At 40.7% G+C, this 14406-nt stretch overlaps 1 long non-coding RNA gene across 1 annotated transcript in view; it reads right to left on the reverse strand.

The window, feature by feature from the left end:
• LOC134157255 (uncharacterized) overlaps positions 1–13803 on the reverse strand; it is a 70376-nt gene extending 56573 nt beyond the window's left edge. The window contains exons 1-5 of the long non-coding RNA XR_009962243.1: positions 13720–13803; positions 12749–12803; positions 5921–6072; positions 2967–3166; positions 2740–2869 (exon numbers count right to left, since the gene is read on the reverse strand). This is a non-coding gene — a long non-coding RNA (uncharacterized LOC134157255). The remainder of the gene's footprint in view (positions 1–2739; positions 2870–2966; positions 3167–5920; positions 6073–12748; positions 12804–13719) is intronic.
• Between the last annotated feature and the right edge of the window lie 603 nt (positions 13804–14406).

Here is a 14406-nt window from a genome sequence, read left to right on the forward strand (position 1 = left end):
TGCTTAGCACTTCACCAGGGAGGGCTTTGACAGTCTCAAGGCCAATGTTTTTTACAGCAGAGAGCCAAGGGATCAAAGGATTAAATAATACAGAAAGAATGCTGAAAATACAAACTTACTGCTTTGTGTCCTCAAGGAGGTGACAAGGTGCACCCTTATTACAAATTAGGAAAAACCCCACAAATCCTTGTAACTGTAGTAGCTGTGAAAGTCAGGCACTCTGGGCACAGGATTTATTATGCCTCTACATCATCACAGGCTGCATTCATTTACAAAAGTCCTTAACATCGAGAACAAAAGAAACCAAATTTCATTGAATGCTCCAAGCGTGCTGCCTGCCTCATGCTTCGAGTGCTACTTCACAAACTGAGCTGCCAGGAAATAATAATATAATTAGGCAGCAATGACCTTCAGGTCGGACACTTCCTGGCAGTTAACCCAGTCTTTAACCTGACGGTTCCACTACTCCTGGGAAGTACCCGATCTTGAGGCTTTCATAGCCACGATAACTGCAGGAGTGCTTAAAACAAATAAATTACCATTTTTATGTGTTGAAAAGTTAAAAACTGAACTGCACATTGCCATGGAGACGGTGAGCTATTTAGAGCACAGAGATTTTCTAAGTAGTGAGAGTCCAGTTTAATATCCAACAGGAAAGAATGTTTCAGTCTTTATGTTTTGTTAGGTTTATAATCATTATCCTTTGCATGTAGGATGCACAGAGAAAATGTTAATTGATTCCCTGAAGTTATCTGTGCAATACTATTGTATTGGAACTGTGTATTCTGTTCCGGCCTGCTCCAGCTCCTACACCACACCCTTTCTCTGATATGTTAGCACATTACTAGGCCATCAGAAGGGGCAATATTAAGCATTGTTTAAGCATCAGTCAAAATAAATACTGCGATAAACTGCCTTGAGTTTGCAGGCTCTATATAATACACAGAGTGCCCCAAATGACAGGTGTCCAAACTTGGTTAATGTTCTCTTTTTTTTTAATGTAGTTTTAGGGAATAGAAATGTTCCCCAAGTTTGCTGATAAACGCAAGTAGAGTTCTGCTATCTGGATGTCAGATAAATGCCTGGTGTGTGTAAACATGGTGTGTCCCAAAGCATTAATGCATTTTTAGCAAGAAAGTTCATTGATCCAGAAAGTCATTCTGACACTTTGCATTCCTTTTTGTTTTGTTTTAAATGTTTTTGTCATCTTGTCAAGGACTAGAAAACAACACATGAATGAGCTTTTATTGTAAATATTGATTCTAAAGCAACTGATTAGACAGAGACTCTGGGTATAACAAACGGAGGAGAAGAAAATCGTGTGGATTTAGCTCCCAGTTATCACATACAAACAGTTTGGCCAGTGCTCCGGTTTTGTATTATTGGATATAACCCTCTGAGTGGCAGTGGGGGGTTTTAAACTAACTTTTTAAAATAAACAATGACTTGTGAAGTGGTTTACAAATGATTCAGTGCAATGTGAAACAGAGAATGACTCAGGCATTGTCAGGATGCCTCAGAGTGACACAGGCTTTCCTGCGGGACACTAGCAAAACAAGGCTAAATAGAAAGCTATCAAGCAGTCCTGCTGAATATCTGAAAATGGGTCTGAAAGGTGAAAGCGATCTGGGATCTGAACATTCTGATTTATATACAAGTTGCAGAGGAAAGGTCTTGTGCAGAAACATACTGTAAACAGTAATATAAGCTATAGGAATGGAAAAATAATCAGTATTTATAAAAAATGTACTAGATTAGACATGGGATGCTTGGATTTTACTTCTTCCTCTGACAGAATTCTTACAAGGCCTTCCAGAATCTTTTTCTGGAATGCCTACCCTTTCTCAGCCCCACAAGTGCCTGGTTTATTTAGAACTAGAGTCATTAATCAGTTATTGGCCTCTCATTATTTCTTCTTTTTTCTCCCCTCTAAGCGTAGACCACTGAGGTGCTGCATAACATACTAAAAGTCTTTTCCAACCTAGCTGAATCTCTGATTCTCTACAACAACTTTCAGGTCTCAGGTGAATTTTATTATATTAGTGGATGAGAAGTCACTACCTATTAGCTATTTATTTTTACTCCCTTGAAAATTTCTAATGCTGTAAGTAGTGCAATGCCCTGTATATTAATTTGCTCAGCTGTGCAATAAACTGTTCAAAATAGTTAACCAAAACTAATATGAAATCGTTATAAACAATGAGTCAGAAATTGCTCTCAAAATGCCTCTAATATCATCTGTATTTGAGAGTGTTGCGCTGAATTTAAGAGAACCTCAAGCCACGGCTGTCCTCCAATTGAGGGGAAAGATCTCTCTTCCGGAGGCACCAGCATTTGGTGTACACTGGTAGTGCACAGGTATCCCAGGTTGGAAATGCAACAAGACAAAGGTGGAGTCACTGCCTTCCCATAGGGATAACTCACGTCATACTGAAGGATGTGACTTTGGACACTCGAAATTATGCCTGTGCAGCAGGTGAATTATTTGCTCTGTACTTCACACCAAGACCCTGTAGCCACAGTTACTAAGGCACCAGCCTGAACTAATAAACTCTTCTCCTACAGACCAATATGTTGGCTTGGAGCACAAGCAGAATGAGCTTATCTCTGCCTAGAAAAGCTCTCTTAAATATATATAATACTAGTATACAAATACAGGCTTAACCATAATTAGAAATCCCAATTCTCTTCATTTGCTAATAAAGGTGACCAGTCCAGCCTATGAAAATCGTCACATACCTGCAAAACAAGTGAGAAGCTCACCAGAGTGCAGTCTCAGAAGAAGATAGCTTGCCTGGGACTCTGCCAAGCTCTGCTTTATCAGCATTCAGGGCTCTTGTCATGTTTGTGGAGAGGAGACAAAACAGCACTGAAACAGAAGAGAGAGAAAATGAGAACAGCGATAAGGACTTCCTTAATTACTCATATTCTGAACTTTCACTCTGGTAGTGCATTTTCAAACTCACCTTAGGGCAACTAATTGCCAACATTTGCAAATACCTCAGAAGAAGCAGGAGAGGTTCTGCATATCTTTCAGAAGGATGCTGTCATTTACCTGCCCTTTACATTATGATCATTTGCTTCCATTACATCAATAAGCAATTGCTCTCTCTCTTTCTCACACACAAGTGATCTCTGCCCTTGAAGAGCAGGAGATCATACATGACTATAAAGGAAAAAATACAGTTATCTTCTGGTATTTTAGTACAGAAAAAGGAAATGACAAACACAGTAACTCTCCAGCAGAAATACTTGGTATTTTTTATTCTTGAACTCGAGAGAACTGCAAGTGTATGCTCTGGGAATGGCATCAGATTATCTAGGGTGGAATCCAGCAATAAGTAGGGATGGGGCAAACTAACATATCTTGTTTCATCAACCAAATATGAACAACATCCTTCCCCAGGCATCATGGTGGCATCATAGCGGCAGCAACACATTCACTGAGAAATAGGCCAGAGTTGGCACCAGCAGAGACAACAGGACTGCTGTGTGCCAGCTGTAAACCATTCTCTGGTCCTACCTGCCCTCATATGATTGACTCGTGCAGTGATGTTGATACTGCTTTGGGTTGAAGCTTTCTCTCCATCTGTCTGAGCAGAAGATGAGAGATCTGAAACAGTGTCTAAGGAAAGCCATTCTATTTATAACAAATGGCATGCTTTTCAATCTTGCATTTTTCTGGACTCCTATGTACCTTTCTAGACAGATTATAGATTCCATTAAAAACCCCACTTCAATTTACTTGAAGTTTGCTCTTGCAATTTGCCCAAAGATAAAGAGTTTCACTATCTCACTATCAAACGTTTACAGTACAAAGAGTATCAGTGACTAAAACCTGGACCTTATTTTGGGATCATAACTGTACATGAACCAGTAAGATTGTTGCTAAAGCCTATTGTTCACTGCAGAACAAAAACAAGACAAACATTAATGATCTATTTTTCCCTGACTGAGGCTTTGAAAAATCAGCAACTGTAAAGCCAAATGTTGTTTTCATTCACTGAAAGCATGGTTCAGCAAAGTACTAATTCTGAGCCTAATTTTAAATGTCTAAGTAGACTGATCTTAATAGGAGTACTCAGGTATATAAACTAGACAAAGAAAAGAGTATCTTGCAGAACCAGGGTATAAATAGCTCTCAAGAATGTAAATTTTACTATCTTTTTTTAATGCAACACTCCCAGGTTCTACCAGTGTGAAAGATCTGTCCCACCAGAGCCAACATCTGGCTCCTGGGTAAGTGTCCAGGGTAAGATATAGGAGAGAAACCACACAAAATCTTCATTAGGAAGCTGAGAATGTTGATTTTCTTTCCCCTTTTAGTTTGACTTTCGCAAGCATCTTCCTTTTCTTCTCCCCCAAAGGAAGGTATAGTCAGTGATTACAGGTTTGTGCAGGACCTTCCTCTCCATCATTCCACCATTTCCTTCTTTATTTTGTGTTGTGACCATTACTGCAAGACCTTTGCCACTGTTACTAGACAGCAGGATGTCACCTTGCAAGTAGTTGCCTAGGGACACTTGAAGTGACACTAGCTGCATCTCTCAGTGTACTGGGGGACACAGTAACCCCAGAAACAGCATGAAATTTAGCCTCCACATACACTAAGAATTTCTGGAGTCATAAATCTCCATATCTTAGCCACAAAAATAAGAACAAATCGGATTCTTGGTGTGCACAAGGTCTGTCAATGGAGAAAATTGATTTTCAATGTGTTCCAGCAAAAGAAAGTCTGGGTTGAAAAATGCTTTTCAAGCTTTAGCTCTTAACAGATTAAAAGAGGGAGAGAAGATCTTACGAAGTTGTACCTAGGTTTGTATTCATTTATGCCTCATCCCTTCTGTCACCTCATATGGTGCTATGAAGCACAAACTGATTTCTAAAAGAGAGAGGATCTGGCTGCTAGTAACATATGAACCATTTTGGACTTATCACAGAACACCCCCCCCCCCCCCCCGAAATGCCAGAATTCAGATGGACCACAGCTTCTGTCCTTTTTTTCTTTTTCTTGTTTTCTTTCTTTAAAAGCCACATTAAATTGCATGAAAAAACCCATGTTTGCATTCTCACGTTTTCTGCATTTGAAAACTAGGTGTGATAAAAAAACCTCATTGTCCAAAGGTTTTGGTTGATAACTTCTCAATTCTCAGTAAAATCAGTGCGTAGGAGATGTTACCACTCTTTCAGGATTTATATCTCAATTCAACTCTTTGACATGTTGCTGCAGCAGCACGTGACTAGTTGAGGCAGAAAATACATGACACAGAAACAAATTGTAATTTCCCTTACTGAGGTCTTAAAGCTCTTTAGTTCTTTTCCTTTCTAATGCTGTGCCCACTGTTTCTAATAGCTTGGTAGACCACAGAAGGAAAATTCTCACTCGAGAGAACACATTAAATGAAAGTTGAAGCCTCTTAGTGCCTGTCCTTAGGCCAAGTAAGTGATATTTAGTGTCACTTAATCTTCAGCAGTGATGTACTCTATGACTAAAATGAATCATTCAGATATGTAAAATACTGTTGACAGTGATAAACTCAACCTCCAAAGGATCAAGAAGCGCACTCTTGTTCTTTTTAGATTTTCAGGTTATGCCCTACAAAGTGCAAATAAAATGTAAGTCTAGAGAGTATGCTGGGTCTGTAAACCCCAGCCCCAGCAATCCTACTCACTGAGGCTGGATCCACTGACTGCACTCTGTGGCTTTCATCATCCTGCTCCTAGACCTAATTCACTCACTAATTCACATCCCCTCAAGAAGAAAAAACTTGGCAGCCTCAAAGGTTACAGAGCATTTTAGAAAGTCTTTGCTTACTAACACATGACTCCTAGTAGTCTGGGGGCAAAATTAGATGATTTGATCGCTAATGTTCAGGCATTAGATGTCAATACTTCCAGAAGCCCAATAGAAATACCTCACCACTTTGCTTGACCTCTTCGGCTTTCTCCAATGTTTTCTGGTGTGATATCACAGCCAATAAATTTTTCTCTCTGTGCTTGGCAAGGCTCCAGATGGTTTTTAAGTCACTTGTTCAGGCAAAAGAAGAATGGTACATTTGGGATGAAATTATCCTGGAGGGCATTGTTGCAATTAGAGAGATGAATGGCCTTCAGCTTTAATTAGAACACTAGGTACACGTTTCATATCCTTAATTCAGAGGAATCCAGCTCAGTCTGCTAGGGAATGTAGTACTACTAAGTGAATATCTGTAGAACTACAAACATCACTTTATTAAGAAGAGGCCATTTCAACTCCATCCTATATTTACTTATAAACAAAATACAACTTAGGAAAAAGCATCCTGACTACTCCTGGCTCATTCCTTTTAGCATGTTAAAGCTGCTTGTAAATTCGCAATGGAATAGTGTGCTAGAGAAGGTTGGATGGGCATGAAAAGTGAGATTAGTGCATTTATAGTACAGTTATAATCATGCCCATGCCAGATAACATGCAATTACATATCTCAGATCTCATTCTAACAGTGAAATTGGTTTTGTGCTACTTGAACAGAACAGAAATCTGTTCTTTAAACCATACTGCTTTCTTGTGCTTTTCAAGCTTCATGAGACAACCTTTTATGCTACATACATATGCAACTTCACAAACACAAAAATACTAAGAGAACATTATTAAGGTCATAAAGACAAACGTTCTTAGGGTTAGGAAAGAATTAAGATTGCTAGTGCTGTCTCAGCTGAGATTCTCTTTTCTGTGTGACTTATGAAATAGCCTTTGATGATACAAGCATATTTCTTTTTCCACAGCATTTTTCCTACCTCCTTTTGTGCATAGAATGGACTATGCTCACTTAATGAGCAGCAATCCAGTATTTTGCTTTCTGCTTGTTGTTCAACATACTGCCCCAGGCCTTATTTACTGCACATTTACAAATGGGATTCTGAAGACAGATTTATTAATTTCCTCTTGGGTGTTTCTGTGGTGCTCATCATTAGTGTGAGTGCTTCACAAACATGATACCATTTATCTTCCCAACACTTTTCTGAGGTTAGGGGACAGAAACATTCCCAGGCTACAAAAGGGAAACAGATACAAGGAAATTAGATTAAGGGGAAAACACACTAATTCTGGATGCCTTGTTTATGACAAACAAAAATTAGCAACTAATAAGTGACAGGATTTTCTATTAGAGTCCACATATTTTCTCTTGTTCATCACATCATTTCTCAAATTGGTTTGGTTTCTACTCTGCCAGCTCTTCACCTTGTCTGTGTTTCCTTTCCCTCAGCTTCATCCTCCCTTCTCGTGCTGGTTCCCAGTCTGAAATGCTCTTACCAGTTCCCCAGCATCACCTCTGTATTCCTCTTTCAGATGTTTCTACCAATGGAACTAGATGATCTTAAGGTCCTTTCCAACCCTAATGATTCTATGATTCTATGATTCTAATACCACCCTTTGTATTTTAGGCGCTTTTCATAATTCTCTCTGTCTCTTGCTCCATTAATTTAATTTCCATTTTTCTAGTCCAACCAGTCTTGCAATCTCTTCTATTTCTTCACACAAACTTTCTCTCTCTCCCCAACTGTGTTATTCTTGTTCATCTTGCCCAGCAGTCTCCATCTCCTTTCCTCACTGCTTTCAAACTTTTTTTCCTCCTTTCCCTCTGCCACCTCTACACTTTAAGCTTTTGCCCTTTCACTTCATTTCACATTGTCACTAGTGTACGCCTGCTTCCTCAGCAAATTCCAGCTCTCATTCCTGTGAAGGGGTCATATTTCTGGTATTGGTGCCCAGCAGGGGCTTTTCTTCTTGGACAGGGGAAATAAAATCCTTTCTTTTGTTGGTAGCACACAGGCCTGACATTATATGTAATTACCAGGCAGGCTGTTTCAGTCCTGCATTAAACCATGACCCATCCAAGCAGAAGCTTTGAAAGACTTAGCTGTCAAACTTACAAACTTTGTTGAACTCCAGCAAACCAGCAAAGAAACTGACAGTGGAAATGTGGAGTTCTTCTTTTTTTTTTTTTTTTCCTTTAATAGATATAACAACAGGAGCATCCCTAACAGAAACTCCCTTCTCTGTTCATATTTGGAAGCCTCACTCTGAAAGTGGAAATACTGACATGACACAAATCTTTTTTGGAAATGTGGAACAGAAATTTATATATAGATACATAATTTGTATGGGCCTGTTACAGAAAACCCTGCCCTCAAAATTCATGTTTTGGAGAGCTACAACACCCTATTTCAGTTTCTTGTAACAGGAAGTGTTTGGCAACTTTAATTATAGAAACTGTCATCAGCCCTACCTGAATGCACCCATGTAAACTACTTGTGTGTGTGTGTGTGTCTGTCTCCATGAAGGAGTGGGGAAAGAATCTAATAATCCAGATAAGTGCACTCACTGAAACATGAACATATACAAGTGCCTTTAAGTTTTCATTTGCTTAAATAAAAACACCCAGGGGAATTCTGTAAGGGAAAATACATAAAGCAGAAAAAAATAGTTTTCTGGGCAATTTATCACATCCTGTCTCAAACCATACAGTCCTCTCGGCTCTTGGAGAAAAAAGAGCTAGCTCTTGTTAGTGGTGGACAAAGAGCACCACAGTAGAGCTGAGTTTCTGCATTATCTGCATTGTCAGGTGCTGGTACTCCTGTGGCAATTATAATATGCATCTTAAAATCTGTCTGCACCCTCTGTGGCCACGGCAGCCATGCCCCCTAACCCCCTGCCCCACCTATTAACAGCAATAGGATCACAATGTTTAACAGTAAGTAGCTTTGTATTAGCATTGTGAAAAACCCAGATGGTTGTGTTCACACACACACAGCAAGCTGCAGGACACTGTCACTAACACCCAGGACAATGCAGCACAGAGCCTGTAGCCAAGTGGTTGGTTTATTTTTTAATTTGTTTGGGGTTTTTTTTTGGTTTGGGTTTTTTACACGTCTGAGATCAAACCCAATATCTGTCAGTGTCAGACTCCCTCAGGACCTTCGGGCTTCTGGTGTTTTTTCTGTTATTTCTCTATACAGCAGGATACTTACTTGGATAACAGCTGTATTCACCAGGCATTTCTTCCATCCACCCCCTGCATCCCAAGCGGTTCTAGAGCCTGGAGCTGTTACTGCTTGGTGACCCTGGAGAAATTTAAGGAAGTATAAGGGAAAAAAGCCCCAAACAAACAAAATACCAGTACCCCAATGACTGCAAAGGTCTCTCTCTAACAGAAATGGGATACCTCGATGCTAATAATCTTGAAACCCCTCAGAACTTCAACCAGGTTAAAAAGACTTCAAATGCAAGTATCAATTTATTAAAGTCCAAAGCATATAAACACAATTGCAAAGCATGTGTCTTACCTTGTCTGCAGAAAAGTCTCTCACACTTTCAGCTTTTCAAGTTATTATTTGCAGACTCCTAGCCGAGGCTCCTGTTTTCTACCAGTGCTTTACCTCTGACTTACATTCATACATTCACTTGCATTTGAAGTGTGGGGAAATAGGCTGAGGTTTGCACTTCTACAGGGGAGGTTCCCTGAGGATTCATTGAGTTTCTGAGTTTCATTCTCATTCCCCTATCCTTCTTCATAGAATTATTTGACATTTCTTATTAGACTATTAATTACTCTCACCTCTTTGGAAACATCCATATCTCTGACAGGTAGGGTACAGCCCTCTTGTGCTTGACTAAGCCAACTGTTAACTCCCTGAGTAGTAAAACATTCTTTCTGTATAGAGAGGCACTATGTATCTCTTAACAGAGAGTACTTCAATGCATTAAAAATGCATACAACATACCAAGAGGTCGTCATGGTTTATACAAAAATTTATTCAGATATAGATGGATAAAATACATGTGGCATCATACTGACAATGTGACTGAAATTACATTAAAAAACATCAGCCACAGTGGAGTTGACGGGATCCTAATGAGCTCAGAGACAAGTTTCCCCACGGCTGCCTGATGCCATGCAGAAGGTCAAGGAGGAGGTGGAAATGCTATGTAGAGAAGCGGCAAGCCAGGACCTGAATAAATCTGCCAGAGCAAGCTTTTCTCTCCCCTAGGCGCTGGTCCAAACTGGGCCAGGAGGGTCGAGGCCCTGACTGGTGTCAGTATGTCACATGTAAGTGTCTTTGAGCAGAAATCATAGAATCCCAGACTGGTTTGGGTTGGAAAGGACCTTAAAGCTCATCCAGTTCCAACCCCCTGCCACAGGCAGGGACACCTTCCACTAGACCAGGTTGCTCCAAGCTCCGTCCAACCTGGCCGTGAGCACTTCCAGGGATGGGGCAGCCACAGCTTCTCTGGGCACCCTGTGCCAGGGCCTCAGCACCCTCACAGGGAAGAATTTTTTCCTAGCGTCTAATGTAAATCTCCCTTCTGTCAGTTTAAAACCATTCCTCCTTTTCCTGTTGCTAGCTTTTCTGTAGCAAACAAACTTCTAAAGTTTGAAGTGAGGATGTCCCACATACTACAACTCTGATAACTGAAAGGTTAGCAAAAAGTGATTATATAACCTGGGGCAGCGCCTCACCACCCTCAAAAGGAAGAATTCCTTCCTAATGTCTAATCTAAATCTCACCTCTGTCAGTTTAAAGACTTTTCTTCCCCAGGCTGAACCAGCCCAGCTCTCTCAGCCTGTCTTCATAGCAGAGCTGCTCCAGCCCTCAAAGCATCCCCATGGCCTCCTCTGGACTCGCTCCAACAACTCCATGTCCCTCTTGTGTTGTTACCCCCAGAGCTGGGCATAGGACTGCAGAGGAGGGTGTCTCACCAAAGCGGAACAGAGGGGGAGAATCCTCTCCCTCAACCTGCTAGTCACACTGGTGATGATACAAACCAGCGTATGGTATATTGCACACTGCAATTTTTATCTTAGCATAAAAATTGTTATTCACCCTCCAGGCCCATCCCACTTGGTAAATACATTTTGGATTATATGTCACTAAGTGATATGGTTATGTCCTTATCCTGAATTCCATCATGACAATATGCCAATCTTCATGAGCCCTTCTGAATAGAACATGGCTTCTTTCTAGGTAACTCTTTTCCAAGAAAGTGTTTTCCAAAAACCAAGCATAACCACTGATTAACAATATACTTAGGCTAAATTACATTCCTTCAACCTCAGACTTGAACAAGGTACATCAGAGTGCCCACTAATGGACTTCTGAGTGCGCTACTCTGAAGGCTGAAAATTACATAGCATAACACACTTGGCTTACAAAGCACTGCTGTAGGAGTCAGATGTCAAGGATTTATTGCTTTTGACTTTATACCCCTCAGACAGTTTAGCACAAGGTCTACAAATCCCAAATATGGTTGTGTGAAAGGGAGAGTGTTGCAAGTGCTGGTGGTACAAGTACTCAGGCAGCTGGAGGAGATTACCCAAATGTGTTCCAAGGACCATGAAGCTGTACTTCACTTTGTCCTGACCTTTTCCTGTGGATAGAGGACAAGACACAGGTGTTCCACCCACGGAATAGATATTGGATATTGATCTGACTCCTCTCTGCATGGAAAAAAGTTAGAAGTGGTCCTTTCCATTGTCCCCCACCAGAACTGTTGTCAATCAATGGGAAGAAAGGTACAACCGCTGTATCTTACCCATGTGCACAGTGGAGGGAACTTCACTAAGTGATGTACTTATTAGCAGGGATGAGGCCCTTGATCAAGTCCAGCAATGCCTTTGAGGGCCATACAGTACACTCGTTGCTGTGTCCACAAGCTGGTCAGAAGCAAATAACTGAAAATACTTTTTCTCCTGCCTACTTCCTCAGCACAAGCAGCTAGCTGTAGTATTTTATTGATCATAACGTTGTTTCTATGGAAGCAGATGTGGAGCTAATTAAGATCAAGGGTTAGAGCTGATAAAAATTGGTATTTTCAATGCAGTTCATCTATCATACACATTCAAATTAGTTTTCCCAACAAAATACCTACTGTAGAGAAATGGTGACGGCTGAATCATTTTAACAGAAGTAAATTAAACTCGTTAAGAAGAGCTTAAAGCTGATGCATTTGTTTTCTGTTTATCCTGCTGAAAAGGCTTTCCCTTTGATAAATAAATAAAAACAATTTTTAAATTTTGCAGTTTTTTGACTTAATCACCAAAAGATCTTTGTGATCCAGAGCAATTCTTACAATCTGCTTGGCACTGTTCATTTTTATTAATTCATTCACCCAAGGAACGTGTATTGCACAGCTGCTAGACCATTTGTCTAGGTGAAAGGAACCACGTCTTTGCCTCAGACCTCATTATTCCTGTTAATTCATTCTGCTGCATGTAACAGTGAGCTGACTGCCCTCAGATGCTCCCTGTGAAGTGGTATGCATGTGCCCAATCTCCAGGTAACTGCAGCTCTTAGCTGAAGCTGAATGTGTCCTCCTCACTTTTTACAAAGCAGTACCATGAAGAGACTGCTCCCAAGTGCTGCTTATGGTAACAGGATGTGTGTGTTTTGGTGAAGCTGTCCAAAACCCACAATTAAAATGCTGTTGTTTCTGAATTTCCCTGGTGACACCACATCCCAAAGCTAGTGTGTTTGCTCACCTGTACCTTGTACGTAACCTATTTGAATGGATTCTTAGTGCCTCATGTTTGGAAAGATGAGCCTTCTTTTTAGCTACATCAAAAAGCAGAGGGGAAAAAGGACTCCCTGACCTGTTCACTGTATGCTAGCTACATCTTAATCATCTTGCAGGTCACAAAATATGCCATGTTTACTGAGATGAAACAGGAAAAGGAAAGAGAAATTCATGGAGAATGCAGTACATTACCCTTGACTTGTGTTTGCACATTTCAGCTTCGCAGGGAAGATCCTTTCCAAATGAGCTTGCAATCAATAAAATGAATTAAATTACTGTGATATTCCTGGTCCTTCAAAATGGTATCAAGGCCACAGACAGAGACTGCTGTGTATCAGCTACAGTAGGAGATGTAAGCTAGACCTCAATTCAGTGTTTCATTGCATTTCCCCAGAAGAGCTTTAGGAATGTGTCAGCCTCAGCTGAATATCCCAAAAACGGATGGAACAGCACATGTGTTACTGGGAGGGGATGCTTTGTCTCAGAGCTGGTTTACCCAGTCCCTTTCCTCAGCTCAGTGCCACCTCTTGGTTCCACCTGTGCATCTTGTTTATCTGGCTACCCTGTGAACCTGGAGGATGAACTGACATGATTAAAAATACAGGCAGACACTTTAAGCTGGCTTGGACATAAACAAAAAGGTTCAGCTTAAGAAGGAAGCACAGGAAAGTGTAACACAGGAAGGGTGGGGAGGAAAGAAAGCGCTAATCCATCTTGGCTGTCAGTCTGTATTTCTAACCACTGCCTATCTGTTTATATTGCAGCCATCGCTGTAACATGCCAGTCCTGCAATTTGTTGCATCCTGCTAACGGGTTAAGTACGACAAAACAGTCACTCCTTACTTCCACAGAAATGCATTCACCTCTGGGTTTTTTACCAGAAAGGTTCTACCAGATGCTGACATGCTACACAACTGCTCATAACAATTCCAACACACACACGCGCAGTGTAAGCTGTAACTTACCCAGAAGAAAACACCAGAGGGAATGCAGGCAGCCAGAATGTAATTACCTAAGCTGGAATTTAGCCAGGACAATGTGGTTAAAATCCCTATTTGTTTGGATTAATTTAATTGCTAAATACATTGTTCCACTAGTTGCTGTAGAAATAACCTTTTTGTATTAGCCAGCAGGTTAAATAGCACTTTTACTGCAGTACTTACCGGCTTCTGTTCCTGCCAGTTAGTCACTTCTGCTTTTTATTTGACTTCCAGGTCTCTGCATTATCCCTGTCAGTCTTGGAGCTACATCTCCTAAGGATAGATACAAAAAGCCATGATATTAGGTGACAAAAACTGGGACAGACAACCAGTGATAATTCATCTGGCACATACTACTTCGGTCAAAGAAAGTTAGTAATAAATGTGAAAATACCTTTGTAGTGGCTATATTCTTTTCTTTAATAACATCATAGGGAAAAATGCTCTCAGATCCTTCAGCTGTAGAGACAAAATCAGCTTTTATTACAGTCCCAAAAAGTAAATATCATAGAGTACAAACACAGAATTTCTGTGGTGTACCTAGAGCCATATACCGGCTATCCTCTATATTGTAATTTAACATTGCTGCTCTTCCTGAGAGGACTAATCCTGCCAAACTCCAGGTATTAAGGAGTCCCCCACCCCTTCTTGCCCATCCATGGTAGGGTACATAATGCCACAATGCATAGTATAGGCTCTGCTCAAAGTAGCTCATATAATCCCCAATGAGGTTTTCTGTCCTGCTCCCTCACACACATGCTCCCCAAAATTACTTTGGAAACTAGAGCAAAACAGAGAGAAGTGCCCATGGATTAAAAGGGGAAAAAAAGGCAAGAGTTTGTTCTCTGTCCTTGATGCACAGACCTCTAC

This window comes from Pezoporus occidentalis, unplaced genomic scaffold, assembly GCF_034315485.1.
Source record: "Pezoporus occidentalis ecotype Australia unplaced genomic scaffold, CSIRO_AGI_Poc_V1 ctg93, whole genome shotgun sequence".
In the NCBI taxonomy this organism is placed as follows: domain Eukaryota; kingdom Metazoa; phylum Chordata; class Aves; order Psittaciformes; family Psittacidae; genus Pezoporus; species Pezoporus occidentalis.